This window comes from Saccopteryx leptura, chromosome X (genome assembly GCF_036850995.1).
Source record: "Saccopteryx leptura isolate mSacLep1 chromosome X, mSacLep1_pri_phased_curated, whole genome shotgun sequence".
NCBI lineage: Eukaryota > Metazoa > Chordata > Mammalia > Chiroptera > Emballonuridae > Saccopteryx > Saccopteryx leptura.
The window spans coordinates 132,597,934-132,611,200 of NC_089516.1; positions in this window are offsets into that span (position 1 = coordinate 132,597,934).

Sequence of the window (13,267 nt, forward strand, 5' to 3'; positions counted from 1 at the left end):
CCGCACGCCAGGCCGACGCTCTACCGCTGAGCCAACCGGCCAGGGCCTAGTTTGTCTTTTTATTCTGTTTTTATTGTCTTTAGCTGTGCAAAAGCTTTTTAGTTTGATATAGTCCCATTTGTTTATCCTGTCTTTTATTTCACTTCCTCTTGGAGATAAATCATCAAATATATTGCTCCGAGAGATGTCGGAGAGCTTACTGCCTATGTTTTCTTCTAAGATGCTTATGGTATCACGGCCTACATTTAAGTCTTTTATCCATTTTGAGTTTATTTTTGTGAGTGGTGTAAGCTGGTTATCTAGTTTCATTTTTTTGCAGGTAGCTGTCCAATTTTCCCAACACCATTTGTTAAAGAGGCTGTCTTTACTCCATTGTATTTCCTTACTGCCTTTCTCAAATATTGGTTGTCCATAGACTGTGGGTTTATTTCTGGGTTCTCTGTTCTGTTACATTGATCTATATGCCCGTTCTTATGCCAGAAACAGGCTGTTTTGAGTACAATGGCCTTGTAGTACAACTTGATATCAGGAAGTGTGATACCTCCCACTTTATTCTTCTTTTTTAAGATTGCTGAGGCTATTCGTGTTATTTTTGGTCCCATATAAAATTTTGGAATATGTGATATATATCTTTGAAGTATGTCATTGGTATTTTAATTGGTATTGCATTGAATTTATAGATTGCTTTGGGTAATATACACATTTTAATGATGTTTATTCTTCCTAACCATGAGCACGGTATATGCTTCCACTTGTTTGTATCTTCCTTGATTTCTTTTATCAATGCTTTGTAATTTTCCGAGTACAAGTCTTTAGTCTCCTTGGTTAAGTTTACTTCTAGGTACTTTATTTTTTTGGTTGCAATAGTGAAGGGGATTGTTTCCTTAATTTCTCTTTCTGACTGTTCATTGTTGGCGTATAAAAATGCTTCTGATTTCTGAGTATTGATTTTATATCCTGCCACTTTGCTGAATTCATTTATCAGGTCCAGTAGTTTTTTTGACTGACACTTTAGGGTTTTCTATATACAATATCATATCATCTGCAAATAATGATAGTTATACTTCTTCTTTTCCAACTTGAATGCCTTTTATTTCTTCTTCTTGTCTGATTACTGTGGCTAGGACATCCAGAACTATGTTAAATAAGAGTGGTGAAAGGAGGCACCCCTGCCTTGTTCCCGATCTTAAGGATATTGCTTTTAATTTTTGCCCATTGAGTATGATGATGGCTGTGGGTTTCTCGTAGATGGCTTTTATCATGTGTAGGTATGTTCCCTGTATTCCCACTTTGCTGAGAGTTTTGATCATGAATGGGTGCTGGATTTTATCAAATGCTTTTTCTGCATCTATTGAAATTATCATATGGTTTTTCTCCTTCTTTTTGTTTATGTGATGAATTACGTTGGTTGATTTATGAATATTGTACCAGCCTTGCCTCACCAGAATAAATCCCACTTGATCATGGTGTATGATTTTTTCCATATATTGTTGGATCTGGTTTGCTAATATTTTGTTGAGGATTTTAGCCTCTATATTCATCAGAGATATTGGCCTATAATTTTCTTTCTTTGTGTTGTCTTTGCCTGGTTTTGGAATTAGAATTATGCTCACCTCATAAAAGGAGCTTGGAAGTCTTCCTTCCTCTTGAATTTTTTGAAATAGTTTGAGAAGGATAGGAGTTCGTTCTTCTTTGAATGTTTGGTAGAATTCACTTGTGAAGCCATCAGGCCCCGGACTTTTCTTTGTTGGGAGTTTTTTTATAACTGTTTCAATCTCATTTGGTGTAATCGGTCTGTTTAGGTTTTCTGATTCTTCCAGATTGATTTTTGGAAGATTATATGTTTCAAGGAATTTGTTCATTTCATCTAAGTTGTCTAGTTTTTTTGGCATACAGTTCTTCATAGTATTTTCTTACAATATTTTGTATTTCTGTTGTGTCAGTTGTTATTTCTCCACTCTCATTTCTAATTTTATTTAATGGAGTCCTCTCTCTCTTTTTCTTGGTGAGTCTAGTTAAAGGTTCATCAATCTTGTTTACCTTTTCAAAAAACCAGCTCCTAGTTTCACTGATCCTCTGTATTTTTTATTTAGTCTCTATGTCATTTATTTATGCTCTGATTTTTATTATTTCCTTCCTTCTACTACATTTAGGCTTTACTTGCTGTTCTTTTTCTAGTTCTTTTAGATGCAGGGTTAAGTTGTTTATTTGAGCTTTTTCTAGCTTCTTAAAGTGTGCCTGTAGTGCTATGAACTTCTTGTCAGTACTGCTTAGCTGTGTCCCATAAATTTTGAGTTGTTGTATGCTCATTATCATTCATTTCTAGAAATTTTTTATTTCTTCTTTGATCTCATTCTTAATCCATTCGTTATTTAACAACCTGCTATTTAGTTTCCATGTGTTTGAGAATTTTTGAGCTTTTCTGTTTTGGTTTATTTCTAGTTTCATGCCATTGTGATCAGAGAAAGTGCTTGATATGATTTCAATCTTCTTAAATTTGTTGAGACCACTTTTGTGCCCTATCATGTGGTCTATCCTAGAGAATGTACCATGAGCACTTGAAAAGAATGTATATTCTGCTGCTTTAGGGTGAAAGGTTCTGAAGATATCTATTAAATCGACTTGATCTAGTGTGTCCAATAAGTCTGCTGTTTCTTTGTTAATTTTCTTTCTTGAGGATCTATCTAGTGTTGTTAGTGGGGTATTAAAATTCCCTAATCTTAAAGTATTGCTGTTGATTTCACCCTTTAAATCCATCAAAGTCTGCTTTATATATTTAGGTGCTCCTATATTAGATGCATAGATATTTATAATAGTTATATCTTTGAGTTGGATTATTCCCTTTATCATTATGTAGTGACCTTTTTTTCTAAATAATTTTATTTTTTTAATGGGGTGACATCAATAAATCAGGATACATATATTCAAAGATAACAAGTCCAGGTTATCTTGTCATTCAATTATGTTGCATACCCATCACCCAAAGTCAGATTGTCCACTGTCACCTTCTATCTTGTTTTCTTTGTGCCCCTCCCCCTCCCCCTTTCCCTCTCCCATTCCCCCCTCCCCCCCGTAACCACCACACTCTTATCAATGTCTCTTAGTTTCACTTTTATGTCCCCCCTATGTATGGAATAATGCAGTTCCTGGTTTTTTCTGAGTTACATATTTCGCTTCGTATAATGTTATCAAGATCCCACCATTTTGCTGTAAATGTTCTGATGTTATCATTTCTTATGGCTGAGTAGTATTCCATAGTGTATATGTGCCACATCTTCTTTATCCAGTCATCTATTGACGGGATTTTTGGTTGTTTCCATGTCCTGGCCACTGTGAACAATGCTGCAATAAACATGGGGCTACATGTGTCTTTACGTATCAATGTTTCTGAGTTTTGGGGGTATATACCCAGTAGAGGGATTGCTGGATCATAAGGTAGTTCCATTTTCAGTTTTTTGAGGAACCACCATACTTTCTTCCATAATGGTTGTACTACTTTACATTCCCACCAACAGTGTATGAGGGTTCCTTTTTCTCCACAGCCTCTCCAACATTTGCTATTACATGTCTTGCTAATAATAGCTAATCTAATAGGTGTGAGGTGGTATCTCATTGCAGTTTTGACTTGCATTTCTCTAATAGCTAAAGAAGATGAGCATCTTTTCATATATCTGTTGGCCATTTGGATTTCTTCCTGGGAGAAGTGTCTGTTCATATCCTCTTCCTATTTTTTTATTGGATTGGTTGTTTGTTTGTTGTTGAGTTTTAGGAGTTCTTTGTATATTTTGGATATTAGGTCCTTATCTGAGCTGTTGTTTGAAAATATCATTTCCCATTTAGTTGGCTTCCTGTTTATTTTGTTATCAGTTTCTCTTGCTGAGCAAAAACTCCTTAGTCTGATGTAGTCCCATTCATTAATTTTTGCCTTCACTTCTCTTGCCTGTGGAGTCAAATTCATAAAATGCTCTTTAAAGCCCAGGTCCATGAGTTGAGTACCTATGTCTTCTTCTATGTACTTAATTGTTTCAGGTCTTATGTTTACATCTTTGATCCATTTTGAGTTAATTTTTGTACAGGGGGAGAGACTGTAGTCCAGTTTCATTCTTTTGCATGTGGCTTTCCAGTTTTCCCAGCACCATTTATTGAAGAGGCTTTCTTTTCTCCATTGTGTGTTGTTGGCCCCTTTATCAAAAATTATTTGACTATATATATGTGGTTTTATTTCTGGATTTTCTATTCTGTTCCATTGGTCTGAGTGTCTATTTTTCTGCCAATACCATGCTGTTTTGATTGTCGTGGCCCTATAATATAGTTTGAAGTCAGGTATTGTAATGCCCCCAGCTTCATTCTTTTTCTTTAGGATTGCTTTGGCTATTCGAGGTTTTTTATAGTTCCATATAAATCTGATGATTTTTTGCTCTATTTCTTTAAAAAACATCATTGGAAGTTTGATGGGAATTGCATTAAATTTGTATATTGCTTTGGGTAATATAGCCATCTTGATTATATTTATTCTTCCTAGCCAAGAACAAGGTATATTCTTCCATCTCATTATATCTTTTTCGATTTCCCTTAACAATGGTTTATAGTTTTCATTATATAAGTCCTTTACATTCTTTGTTATGTTTATTCCTAAGTATTTTATTTTTTTGTTGCAATCGTGAAGGGGATTATTCTTTTGAGTTCGTTCTCAATTGTTTCATTGTTGGCATATAGAAAGGCTATTGACTTCTTTATGTTAATTTTTTATCCTGCGACCTTACTGTATTGACTTATTGTTTCTAGTAGTCTTTTTGTGGATTCTTTGGGGTTTTCGATGTATAGGATCATATCATCTGCAAAAAGTGATACCTTTACTTCTTCTTTTCCAATATGGATGCCTTTTATTTCTTTGTCTTGTCTGATTGCTCTGGCTAGAACTTCTAGTACCACATTAAATAAGAGTGGAGAGAGTGGACAACCCTGTCTTGTTCCTGATTTAAGTGGGAAAGCCTTCAGTTTAGTGCCATTTAATATGATGTTAGCTGATGGTTTTTCATATATGGCCTTTATCATGTTGAGATATTTTCCTTCTATACCCATTTTGTTGAGAGTCTTAAACATAAAATTGTGTTGTATTTTATCGAAAGCCTTTTCTGCGTCTATTGATAAGATCATGTGATTTTTGTTCTTTGTTTTGTTGATATGGTGTATTACGTTAATCGTTTTATGTATGTTGAGCCATCCTTGAGATTCTGGGATGAATCCCACTTGATCATGATGTATTATTTTTTAAATATGTTGTTGTATTCGATTTGCCAGTATTTTGTTTAGTATTTTAGCATCTGTATTCATTATAGATATTGGTCTGTAGTTTTCTTTTTTTGTGCCATGTTTGCCTGGTTTTGGTATGAGGGTTATGTTGGCCTCATAAAATGTGTTTGGAAGTATTGCTTCTTCAATTTTTTGGAAGACTTTGAGTAGAATAGGAACGAAGTGTTCTTTGAATGTTTGATAAAATTCGCTGGTATAGCCGTCAGGGCCTGGACTTTTATTTTTGGGGAGGTTTTTAATCGTTTTTTCTATTTCTTCTCTACTGATAAGTGTGTTTAGGCTTTCTGCTTCTTCTTGACTCAGTCTAGAAAGGTTGTATTGTTCTAGGAATTTATCCATTTCTTCTGGGTTGTTGAATTTAGTGGCATAAAGTTTTTCATAGTATTCTACAATAACTCTTTGTATATCTACGGTGTTCCTGGTGATTTCTCCTCTTTCATTTTGGAATGTGTTTATATGAGTTTTTTCTCTTTTTTCCTTGATAAGTCTTGCCAAGGGTTTGTCAATTTTGTTGATCTTTTCAAAGAACCAGCTCCTTGTTTCTATTAATTTTTTCTATAGTTTTTCTCTTCTCTAATTCATTTATTTCTGCTCTGATTTTTATTATCTCCTTTCTTCGGCTGGTTTTGGGTTGTCTTTGTTCTTCTTTTTCTAGTTCCTTAAGGTGGGAAGTTAAGTGTTTCACTTGGGCTCTCTCTTGTTTGTTCATATATGCCTGAAGTGATATGAACTTCCCTCTTATCACTGCTTTTGCTGCATCCCATAGATTCTGATATGTCTTATTGTCATTTTCATTAGTCTGTATATATCTTTTGATCTCTGCACTTATTTCTTCTTTGACCCATTCATTTTTTAAAAGTATGTTGTTTAGTTTCCACATTTTTGTGGGATTTTTTTCCTCTTTTTTGCAGTTGAATTCTAGTTTCAAGGCTTTATGATCAGAAAATATGCTTGGAACAACTTCAATTTTTCTGAATTTGCTGATGTTGTTTTTGTGGCCCAACATATGGTCAATTCTTGAGAATGATCCATGTACACTGAAGAAAAACGTATACTCAGTCACTTTGGGATGAAATGTCTTGTAGATGTCTATCATATCCAGGTGCTCTAGGGTTTTGTTTAAGGCCACTATGTCTTTGTGGATTCTCTGTTTGGATGACTGATCTAGAGCCGTCAGCGGTGTATTGAGTTCTCCAAGTGTGATTGCAGTTTTGTCAGTTTTTGTTTTAAGATCAATAAGTAGCTGTCTTATATATTTTGGTGCTCCTTGGTTTGCTGCATATATATTAAGAATTGTTATGTCTTCTTGATTCAGTGTTCCCTTAGCCATTATGAAATGGCCATTTTTGTCTCTGAGTACTTTTTCTGTCTTGTAGTCAGCATTATCCGATATGAGTATTGCTACACCTGCTTTTTTTTTGGATGTTATTTGCTTGGAGTATTGTTTTCCAGCCTTTCACTTTGAATATGTTTTTATCCTTGTTACTTAGATGAGTTTACTGTAGGCAGCATACAGTTGGATTTTCTTTTTTAATCCATTCTGCTACTCTGTGCCTTTTTATTGGTGAGTTTAATCCGTTTACATTTAGTGTAATTATTGACACTTGTGAGTTCCCTATTGCCATTTTATATCTTGCTTTCTGTTAGTTTTGTGTCTTGTTTGATCCTTCTCTTTTGTTTTTCTATCTTTTGTTTTTATTAGGTTGTATTCCATACATCTTTCCTCTGTTGCAATCTTTTTTATCTCATGTGCTTCTGTGGTGGTTTTTTCAATGGTGGTTACCTTTGAGTAATGAAAAGGGTCCCTACCCTGTTCATTGTAGCTAACTATTTTGTGAGTACTTTTGCACTCCATCGTCCTTTGCTACTATTAATCTCCATCTTCTCCCCCTCTTTCTTTTTGTTGTTGTCACAGTTTAAATTTGGTTTTATTGTGTTCTTCTTGGAGCTTTTACTTGTGGCTCTATTTTTTTTTGTTCTTTGTATCTGATTGGAGAACCCCCTTTAGTAATTTCTGGAGTGGTGGTTTTCTGATGATAAATTTCCTCATCTTTTCTATATCTGTGAATGTTTTTATTTCTCCTTCATATTTGAACGATAGCTTTGATGGGTATAGTATTCATGGCTGAAAGTTCCTTTCTTTCAGGACTTTAAATATTGGGGTCCACTCTCTTCTAGCTTGTAGAGTTTCTGTTGAGAAATCTGATGATAATCTAATGTGCCTTCCTTTATATGTTGTATTCTTCTTTTTTCTGGCTGCCTTGAGAATTTTTTCTTTGCTGTTGGTTTGTGTCAATTTCATTATGATATGCCTTGGAGTAGGTTTGTTGGGGTTAAGTAAACTCGGAGTTCTGTTTGCTTCTTGAACTTGAGGCTTTAGTTCTTTCCACAGGCTTGGGAAGTTCTCATCTATTATTTGTTTGAGTATGTTTTCCATTCCATTTTCTCTCTCTTCTCCCTCTGATATACCTATTATTCTTATGTTATTCTTTTTGATGGAGTCAGATAATTCTTGTAGGGCTATCTCATTTTTTTAAATTTTTGAGTCTCTTTCTTCTTCTCTCTGTTGTCCCGCAAGTTGCTTGTCTTCTATTTCACTAATCCTCTCTTCTATCTGACCTGTTCTATTAGCTAAGCTTGTTACTTCGTTTTTCAGCTCGTGAATTGAATTTTTCATCTCTGTTTGATTTGTTTTTATAGTTTCAATTTCCTTGGACATATATTCTTTGTGTTCATTGAGTTGTTTTCTGAGCTCCCTAAATTGCCTTTCTGTGTTTTCTTGTATATCTCTGAGTATTTTTAGAATTTCTATCTTGAATTCTCTGTCATTTAGCTCCAAGGTTTCCAATATATTAAATTTTTTCTCTATAGATTTTTCCTCATCTATCTGTGTTACCTCTCTTTCTTTTGTATCCATGATATTCGATTTTCTCTTCCTTAATGGCATCTTCGGGTGTATTGCGAAGCATCTGGAGGCTCCAAGTATAGGTTTTTCTGTTTCTGGTTGAAGATCTTATTGAATTTTGGGGGAGATTTATCGGTATTGCTTCCTACCCCGCCATTACTCTGACGTCATCCTAAGTGGCCTTTTTTTATCTCTTATTATATCCGTTTTAAAGTCCAATTTGTCCGATATAAGTACTACTATCCCAGCTTTTTTTTCATTTCCATTTGCATGAAATGTTTTTTCCATCCTTTTACCTTCAATCTATGTGTATCTTTTGTTTTAAGGTGTGTCTCTTGTAGACAGCATATGTACGGATCCTGTTTTCTTATCCACGCAGCTACCCTATGTGTTTTGATTGGATCATTTAATCCATTTACATTTATGGTTATTATTGACACGTAATTGTGTATTGCCATTTTATTTTTTAAAGCTGTATTCCTTTTTTTGCTATATTTTTTTCCCACTTTGATCTGTTTGCAACAGGCCCCTTAACATTTCCTGTAGCATTGGTTTGGTTGTAATGAATTCTTTGAGTTGTTTTTTTGTCTGGGAAGCTTTTTATTTCTCCTTCAATTTTAAACAATGGCCTTGCTGGATAAAGTAGTCTTGGTTGTAGGTTCTTGTTCTGCATTACTTTGAATATTTCTTGCCATTCCCTTCTGGCCTCAAGTGTTTCTGTTGAGAAGTCGGATGTCATTCTTATGGGAGCTCCTTTGTAGATGATAGCTTTTTTTTTCTCTTGCAGCTTTTAATATTTTCTCTTTATCGCTTAGCTTTGGTATTTTAATTATGATGTGTCTTGGTGTAGGTTTCTTTGGGTTTCTCTTTAATAGAATCCTCTGTGCTTCCTGAACTTGTGAGAGTTTCTCTTGCATTAATTTAGGGAAGTTTTCAGCTATGATATGATTGAACAAAGTCTCTATCCCTTGTTCTTTTTCTTCTTCTTCAGGAACCCCTATGATGCGGATGTTATTTCTCTTCATGTTGTCACAGAGCTCTCTAAGAGTTTCCTCAGTCTTTTTGAGTCTCTTTTCTTTTTTCTTCTCTGCTTTTATGCCTTCATTCCAGTTGTCCTCCAACTCGCTGATTCGATCCTCAGCTCTATCTATCCTGTTTTTAATTCCTTCCATTGTGGTCTTTATTTCTGATATTGTATTTGTCATCATCTCCGACTGATTCTTTTTTATACTTGCTATTTCTTTATTTAGGTGTTCATAATGACCAACCATTGTTGTTCTAAGATCCCTAAGCATCCTTACAATCATTATTTTCAACTATGCATCTGGAAGTTTGATTATTTCCATATCACTTAGTTCATCTCCTGAATGATTCTCTTGTGGTTTCATTTGGATTGCACTTTTTTGTCTTCTTATTGTCGGTGTTTTGTTTGTAGAGTTGGTTGAGTCTAGGCTTGTTGTTGTCTGACTCCAGTTTTCAGTTGTGTTATTTCTAGTTCTTCTTGGGTTGGTATTAGCTATTATTTGTCTAATATGCAATATTCAATTCAGAATTTCTGCTGAATCATTGGAGAATTTTTTCAGATAGGAATCATGGTCTGAGTTACTTCCCTGCTCAATTCTGCTTTCTCCCCATTTTATCTTTCATAGGTGTTACCCACCATGTTCCCATAATCTTCTCATACCCCTAACTCAGTGCCTGCTTCCTGGAAGACCCAGCAGACAAACATAGAGCAGTATTTTAAGAGCAGACACTGAAAGAAATCTTAGGATATATGGAATAGATGGTTATTAGACTAGTCTTGCTGGAGTGAAGCATTCAGGTAGATATCAGTTGAAAATCAAGCTGGAAAGATACATTAGGAGTGCCATATTTTTGAGGTCCATTAACACTATCACACGGCGGCAAAGTTAAAGTGGGTATCAGAATGGAGCCCTAGGTCTTTTCTAGCCACATTTTAGCTTACTTATTAGGCCATCAAATGACTGTGTACATAAAAGAAGATGTTTCCTTCTGAAGACACATGTGGTCTATGTATATCAATAATTCCAAGAGGTCTACTGGGTGTGTCATTATCAAATAGGAAGCTTGGTGAAAATGAATACTCTTCTGTGTTACCCCATACATACTGAATCTGAGTCTGAGGATAAGAAACATCACTCCTCATCTCCCTCTTTTTTCTCCTCTAGAGATGTGTTGCACAACAATTGAGTGAATGTTCTCAACATTATTGAACTGTACATTTAAAATGGTTAAGATGGTAACTTTCATGTCATGTGCTTTAGCCCACATTTGAAATAAATAAAATAGCTCTTAGAGTTCTTGGGACTTTTAAACAATGTCCAAAAAGTAAAAAAGAAAAAAAAAAGAAAGAGAGAGAGATGATGATGAACATGTTCTGTTCTTTGCTTTCACAGTGTAAGTTTGTTGTTTATTCTTACCCTGTAGTAAAGGCAGACTTAGAATCTTAAGATTGCCAACCTGAATCTGTCATACTCATGACAAAGTAAAGAATTCAGAGTCACAGCTCATAATGGCAAAGTGAGGGAGTTTAACATTTCCTTGCACCTATAATCTACATATGGAACAATCCACAATGACCTGAATCCTTATGGAGCCTTTTGAAAGAACTATTAACTTAAAAAAAAATTATGTTAGCTCATGGTACATATTTGAATGTACCACTAGATGGTACAAAAACCTAGTTTTCTGGTAATGATTTGCTCATGTTGTAAAGGCAACGACAGAGTATCTAATTTGAAATGCTTTGAATATGTTCTTTGTAATGTTGGAAAGTGAAAGTGAAATACATTGAAATAACATTTGGAGAAAACAGCATTACATTCTCGTTTTCTATTAATTTGCTTCCAGCTTGCTAATGACACAAATGGTACTTTGGGGAAGACAGCTGCCAGACATTTAAAACATTTTCTCAACTCTTTAGTTAAGGTTTTGTGTCCCAAAACTTAATTGTAATAATGATACATCTACTCTAACTGGCTTATCCTCAACAGTGACTAGAAATATAGAAATTATGGTTGAAACATTTCTAGTTCTAGGTCAAAAGAGCTTGCTATCTTGAGAGTATATTGTATTTTTTATTACTGAAAAGATAAATGGTTTGGAGTTCCAAAAGGGGAAATAATGAGACTCCTTTTATATGAAGTCAAAAAAAGGCAAAACAAATCTATGGTGTAAAATGTCAAGGTTCTAAGTGGAATAAAACTAGAATTTAAAAATGAAACCAAAAAGCAAAAAGACACTTCCATCTGGAAATGAAAGAAAACAACAAAAAATCTTATTTTTTTAAATTTTATTTAGAAAATTGACTTTAACAAGGTGACATTGATAAATAAGAGTACATAAAAAAACCTATATTAGGCCCTGGTCGGTTGGCTCAGCAGTGGAGCGTCAGCCTGGCGTGCGGGGTACCCGGGTTCAATTCCCGGCCAGGGCACATAGGAGAAGCGCCCATTTGCTTCTCCACCCCCACCCCTCCTTCCTCTCTGTCTCTCTCTTCCCTTCCTGCAGCCAAGGCTCCATTGGAGCAAAGATGGCCCGGGCGCTGGGGATGGCTCCTTCGCCTCTGCCCCAGGCGCTAGAGTGGCTCTGGTTGCAGCAGAGTGATACCCTGGAGGGGCAGAGCATCGCCCCCTGGTGGGCAGAGCTTCGCCCCTGGTGGGCGTGCCGGGTGGATCCCAGTTGGGCGCATGCGGGAGTCTGTCTGACTGTCTCTCCCCATTTTCAACGTCAGAAAAATACAAAAAAAAACCCCAAAAACGAAAAAACCCTTATATTAAACAACTAAGTCAAAAGCGGAAAGAATCAGAAATTATACATTTTTTATACATAAATTTTTATTAATTTTAATGGGGTGACATCAACAAATCAGGGTACATATATTCAAAGAATACATGTCCAGGTTATCTTGTCATTCAATTCTGTTGCATACCCATCACCCAAAGTCAGATTGTCTTCCATCACCTTCTATCTAGTTTTCTTTGTGCCCCTCCCCCTCCCCCTTCTCCTCTCCATCCTTCCCTCCCACCCCATAACCACCACACTCTTGTCCATGTCTCTTAGTCTCGTTTTTATGTCCCACCAATGTATGGAATCCTGCAGTTCTTGTTTTTTTCTGATTTATTTATTCCACTCTGTATAATGTTATAAAGATCCCACCATTTTGTTGTAGATGATCCAATGTCATCATTTCTTATAGCTGAGTAGTATACCATATTGTATATGTGCCACATCTTCTTTATCCAGATATATATATATATATATATATATATATATATATATATATATATATATATATATATATATATATATTTACTGTGATTAAAACCTTTAAGCAAACTCTTGGCCAATACAACAAGAATTCATAAAAAAAAATAGTGTCCTTAACATGTTCACCAAGTCCAAGTTGGCACCAACACCATTACAAATCCCTGCGAATGCAACTGAACCCCAGTTCAGTCTGTTAGGAGCTATTGCAAGGAGCAGGAGTCCAGAAAAAGTTCACATCCGGAAAAAGTCCGCATGGCACTGGAATTGTTGTCACAATTCTATACTTTGCAGCTCACGTTCAAGTCCCAATGACCGCTGCTTCTAGCTGGTAATGATTCAGGTAGACTGGAAAAGCCATCTTCAGCATGTGTGGAGATGGAGCCTCTGTTCTCTGCCTGAAGAAATGAGACCAGGGTGCTTTTCCCTGGAGCTCTGCAACTGTGGCGTGGTAAAGAGAACCTTGGGATACACTAAGCTGAGTGGTAAAGGTAAATTCACAATAGAAGTTGGCAAAAGGGGGAGAGAGAGCTCTAAATTAGGAGTAGGTCCCAGCCTGAAATATGAGTAGGGCATTGAGGTAGGAGGAATAAAGGAAACACTATATATTAAACAAAGCAGCAGAAAATAGGACTATCAACACCCACAACAGAGATCTTTGAGGGAAGACTAAAAAACCTGACTATTCGGGCAACACATAGTTAAGTGGCCTTTGTGCAGATGAGATCAGTTTACCTGCTTCTTGGAAGAAATACCCTAGGC